This window comes from Empidonax traillii, unplaced genomic scaffold (assembly GCF_003031625.1).
Source record: "Empidonax traillii isolate 1590-97213 ecotype Southwest subspecies unplaced genomic scaffold, ASM303162v1 scaffold2171:size34223, whole genome shotgun sequence".
Taxonomy (NCBI): domain Eukaryota; kingdom Metazoa; phylum Chordata; class Aves; order Passeriformes; family Tyrannidae; genus Empidonax; species Empidonax traillii.
Genome location: NW_020957364.1, coordinates 9,217 through 15,457, shown reverse-complemented (window position 1 = coordinate 15,457; position 6,241 = coordinate 9,217).

Genomic DNA, 6,241 nt, shown 5'->3' with positions numbered 1-6,241 from the left:
AAAAAAAAACAACCCCTCCCCAGGATACTTCAGGGGCAAAAGCTTCCTCAAAACTAGCAGAACTGGTGTCTTTCAGGTCACCTTTCACCATAAGCAACACAACCAGAATTATGCAAAATTATTAACTAAATATAATTCTGCAAGAATAGAAGGTCGGGTCAAGATCTCTTCACCAGGAGCTGTAGTGACAGGACAAGGAGTAAGGGGTACAAACTGAAACGGGAAATTTAGGTTTGATATCAGGAAGAATTTTTTTACTGTGATGATGGTGAGACACTGGAACAGGTTGCCCAGGGAGGTTGTGGATTCCCCATCCCTGGAAGTGTTCAAGGCCAGGTTGGGCAGAGCTCAGAGCAACCCAGTCTAGTGGAAGGTGTCCCTGCCCATGGCAGGGGAGTCAGGACTGGGTGATCTTTAAGGTCACTTCCAACCCCTTAACATTCTATGATTCCAAGAAAGGGTTTAGGTTCACTGAATGGCCCAAGGAAAGGCCAGAAAAAAAGTTGAATTTCAAATAGTACTCACCTCAAATGTTGTTTTACAAATGGGTGTTTTGTGGGAAAGATGTTTTTTCAGTCCCAACTTGTACAGCTGCTGGGTTGAATGAATGCCAAGATGATCTCAATATAAAAGTAAGGCAATTGAAACTTCAGGTTTCTTCACATCAGGGTAAAGAAGATTTTCAGTAAATGCCCCAGTTGCTCCTTCAAACTTTCAGTTTTTCTTTATTTATTAGGGTGACTGCACTGTTGAACAAGACAAGTAAGCAAATCCCATTACATTTGTTTTTTACTTCTCTTGGTTGCGTGATTTGTCTTTACTGCAACAATGAAGTGACTTTGGTCTGAAAACAGTAATAAAACATGGTGGAAATCATGGGTTTACCCTCAAGAAGATTAATTTGTTACATACTATCTGCTTTTATTTACGTTGTCATAAGATCTGTCTCTGAGCCACATGACTTGTATTTATTTCCTGGAAACAATGATTTAGTTATGTCAAATCATATCAAGCCAACTAGAGTTCAAGCCCAGAGTTCACCAACTGAAAATAATATCATTTTTAACAGAGTTTCTTTCATAGAAAGATGTGACTTCAGACGTAATGTCTGCAGAATACCCTTTTCAAGAAGAAACTTTTGGATTCTCTAGCATTTATTATTACTGTTACTCAAACTCTGGCATCAAGTAGGATCTTAACCCATGGTCCAGGACTCCACAATGCTGAGCTCTGTGCACTCACAGCATAGTGGGACTCAATGACCTTAAAGGTCTTTTCCAACCTAAATGATTCCATGATTCTATAGCACAAAAGAACAGGTTGTGTTCTCAATATGAATTTCTGGTACTTAGGTCAGGCCTGTGTTACCCCATTTCACCAAGGGAGAAGTTAAACAAGGTCAGAGAATACAGCTACCAGTGTGGACCAATCATCCACAGAACAGATTGGAGTGGTCAATTTTATGAAAAATCAAGTTATTGACAACTTTCACTACTACAAAGAGCATTAATGGATTTTTCTAACAGAGTTTAAAGATACAATAATATGTAAATAGTGTTTTTACTCCCTGTAGAAAAAACTCTTGGGTAGATCCACATTTGAAAGTATTGCTGTCTTGATGCAGGAATTTTTAGATTAATTAAGGCATTAAGATTCTGAATGAGTTGAGGGTGACCTGTGGATTCTCCCAGCCCTGATTACACTCAGCTTGATGTGACCAACACATGATCTGTAAAACATTTTGTTTCCTGTATCCTGACCAGGGAATTGCACGGCAGGACTGGGACTGCAAACCAGCATTGGACCTTTCCCAGGGCAAACTGGGGAATTTCTGCTTCAGGGTTGGAATCCGTGTCCAACCCATCCAGTGTTAGATTATACTCCCAGGCTCCCCGCACATCTCCTGCACAGAGGATGCCAGACCTGGAGCTATTCGTGGCTACAACCAGCCATACTCATTTCAGAAAAGGAGGATTCAGGCTCACATTCTCCCACTTCTTGAGGTTCCCCAAGTGAATTTACACACTGGGAGACATCAGGACAGATAAACAGGAGTTCCACTAATCTCTGCAGAGAGATGACTCTCCCACCATCAGAACAATTATATTTTAGGCATGTTTCAGCTGAAAGTCAGGCTCACTGGACTTACACAGCTTTCCTTTACGTGATTTCACCCCTCTACAAACTCGTATCCATAGAAAAGCTGGAAGCAATGACTGTTTCTCACTCAGCCCATCTTCTTTCTCCCCTCTGGCTCGACGTTCCATTTCCACAGACCACACATATTTTCAAGGATCTTGTAGCAGCCCAAGTGATCAGGAACATGTGGCAGCTGTTATACAGCTCTGTCATTCAGTAATTTGAATTCAACTAAGTAAGTTGTGAATGCCCCATCCCTGGAAGTGTTCAAAGACAGGTTGGATGGGGCTTGGAGCAACCTGATCTAGTGGAAGGTGTCCTTGCCCATGGCCTTTAAGGTGCCTTCCAACTCAAATCACTGTATGATTCTATGGTTCTAATTTAGGATTTTGACCTGCGAAATGGGAAGCATTCCTTTAGAGAAAAAGGAGTCATCCTGTTTTGCGTGTTTATTCCTTATAAACACTCCATAGTAGAGCATTCTCAATAGAAGCTGCCTTCTGCTGCTGCTAAACAACTGGAGAGCTCCAGATGACCTGGGAGAGCAATCTTTGGGCATCTCATCACCTTCTGCATCACCCTTTGCTTTCATTTTCAGGTACCTGCTGTCTCTCATCACCACACACCGAACACCCAGACATTCCAAATGCCCTCAGACAAAGCCCACCCAAGCAAAGGTCTCCATGGAACTACCAGTCAGTGGACTTCCCACCTCTGCCATGAGGTAGTGAAAAAAACTAAATATTTGTAGCTCTTTTCATTGCCAACAACAACTGAGTTGTCTTGTATCTGTTTCAGATGTCAGCTACTAACTTTCATTAATCTCATTCCTGTAATTGCAGCTTAAGACTCAATAACCCAAATTTTTGTCTCGACTCTCCTTTTTCCCTGCAGGTTTTCACATACATTTATTACAGGAAGAAGACCCAAATTCCTATTACTTTAACACAGCTTGTAACTTGACGGATGCACTTGTGTACTAAATTAATTCTTCTGACTGCTAGCAAAAATGGAAATCAATACAAATTCATTACTACAACTCCTCTTCTGAAAGGGAAAAGACAGGTCAATCCATCTCGCTTGCTCAAAAGAAGCTTGAAAGGTGGTTTGATCACATTGGAGAAGAGAAGGCTCTGGTTAATCACAGCAGTTACTTCTGGCCTAAAATATAAAAGTTTTTAAAAAGTATCCATGAGTCTTTTCCCAAAAGCAGACGTTTTCAAGATACTTTGGGTTTGGCAGCTCATTTTAAAAGGCAGTGGGAATTTTCCTGCTAATCAGCACACTTCAAAGTCAGCTTTCTAGTCTTGTCTTCAAAAGATCTTTCTGACAGAGCCTGACATACATTATACTCCAATAGCTTTACAGCTTATTGATAAAGAAGTCAAAATCCTTTATTCTGCTGCCTTATTCCTGCTCTGCCCAGCGGTGCCTACACTTGTGCCACAGGAGATAACGAGGGGATTTCTGCTGCACCTCTCCAGCTGCTGAGATGAATCCCTTGGGCTGTCTGCAGTGAGCAGGGATTAAGATAACATTTTGTAATGATGCAGAAACTAAGCAAGAAATCCAGGCTGTCCCAGAGCTCCCAAGCCAACCATCTCAGCAGTGTGGGAGATTTTTCAAAAATACCGTGACAGAAATAAAGATTATGTGAATAACTGCCACTACTAAGGGAGAAAAAGGGATCATTTACTGTGGAAGGACTGGTTACTCAGAGAGGATGGATGGATGTGATGTGATCTAAACAGGCGAGTGGTACCGCTAGTCCAAGTTCTGCTCCCTTATCCCACTAAAAGTCAGGATTAACTACTGATGTCAGTGGAGTATTTCTGGAAGAAAAAACACTCGAAGAGCAAGGTTGAGGGTCAAATGTACCACTAATGAATAGCAGGGTGTATTAAAAAGGTTGGCACTGGTGCAAGTGTACTGAAACAAATATCCCACCTTGCTTTTCCTTACAACTGCCATCAGATCCAGCCAAAGCAGAGAGCTCTGCCTGGAGACGGCCACCTACAACACTAGAAATTCACATTTGGCTGCTGATAACACTGTTCTTGCAATGGCAAGAACAGCCCAGGGCAGTGATCAATCAAGGCCAGAAGGGTCTGTTTCACAGGCTGGAGAATTGCTTTCACACCTTTGTACAGAGCACAGTAATTAGTGTTTACTGAAAGCTTGTTTAGCAACACCTAAGAGAACTCACTGCTTCAAAAAACACCCACTCCACTACTAACTTACCCTTCTTAAACAAGGGTATTTAAAGCCAGACAAATTCAAGCTAAATATAGCTCCATCTACTAACAGCCCTGTAATTGCAATAATCTGCCTGTTCCCTGCCCACAGAGGCTGCAGCAGGAGTAAGAACTACACTGTAAAACTCAACTTGCACTGCCCAAGGGTCACACTTAATCCTCAAACAGTCCAAACAGATGATTTATTACTGGTCTCAACCTGAAACAAAAGTACCCAAAGGGTGCACATACATCTTATGTGTGGGTTGAAAAGCTATAATTAAACACTGATGCTTAAGCAAGCAGGAAAGCACTGGGCTTTTCAAGTTCAGCACTGCTGAGCAAATAAAAGTACCATTCCCTGACTGGCTACAGTTTAGTAAATAAATAGACCTCAGATGACTTTTTCCGGTTGTAAAAGAGAGCAACCTTAGCACGTGGCTGGAGTAATTAGTGACACAAGAACTATTTTTTGTCAAATCAGAAGGGCCATGCACCTTCTCCCAGAGCCTGAACTGGCCTCAAGGTGTCACTGGACACAGATAGAACAGGAACCTGAGGGGCCTGAAGGAACACAGTATCAACCCACAACTGACCCGAAATGTAGACTGCATGTGAACAAGTTTACAAGCTTTACACCATTAGAAAGGTTTTGCTGTTGTGCCCAGATGAAAGACAAACACCTCCAACCACAGCATTCGGAAAAAAACCATGGAAAGAGCTCATTATGTCAAAAGTGAAGGGGGAAGTTAGAATTCCAAACTCCAATGGCATTTTACAGAATCACACAATGGGCAAGGTTGAAAGGGACCACAGTGGGTTACCTGGTCCAAACTCTCTGCTCAAGCAGGATTATCCAGAGCACATGGCACAGGATTGTGTCCAGATGGGTCTGGAATATCTCCAGTGAGGGAGACTCCACACCCTCTCTGATCCCTATTCCAGTGCTCGGTCACTGCACAGTAAAGAAGTTCTTCCTCAAGTTCAGGTGGAACTTTCTGTGCATCAATGTTTCATATTGATATGCCCCCCCCCCACCTTGGGAGAACAAAAAATAATCTGCTTTATAGTGCAGAATATGTTAGAAAATGTAACTATGTAATCAGCATCATCCTGCCTACAGGATACAAATGGGATATCTGACCTCGGGGTCAGAGAGGGGGAATGTTGTTGGGTTTATAATTTTGACCTGATGGCATTCACAGATGTTCTAAAAATACATTCACACAGTGCTACTGGCCTCAACAAAACTATTGAAACTGGAGCACTGCAGAAACTCTGTAAGGCCCCACTCCCACGAGTTATTTTTAAATAAAACACAAGGTGTCACAAGGTAAAACAGAGATAGGTGCCAGCAGCTGAAAATAAGTACTATTCTTCAAACACCCTTTAATAAACAGCAGATGAAACAGATTTTTTTTTTTTATGGTGCTATTGCCCAGGCAAGACTCCTGCTGAATTTCCTGGGATTTTGGAGGGAGTTTGTATAAGGTCTCACCTGAGATCCTCTATAAATCCACAGCTCTAATAGACTGGTTTTTAACATGTGTGTGTGTGCATACGAGAGAAGGGTAGGGTGCCAGGTTGAGGCAAGTTTTCTTAATTTTTCAGGTGCTATGGAAAAATCCAAACATTTCATTAATACAATTTCACTATTAACAGTGTAGCAAATGAAAGGAAAAAAAAAAATCCAGTTGAATTAAATGTGATCTTGAAGAGTGATGGGAATGGAACTCTTTTTAAATCCATGGCAGCAAATTCAGGTGCACAGCAGGTCGTTTTCTCTGTGCTGCAAAATGCACAACTTGGTCCCTTTCCTTCAGAGGGAACAGAGGTACCTGGGTAAAGATTCACAGCTGAAAAGGGCA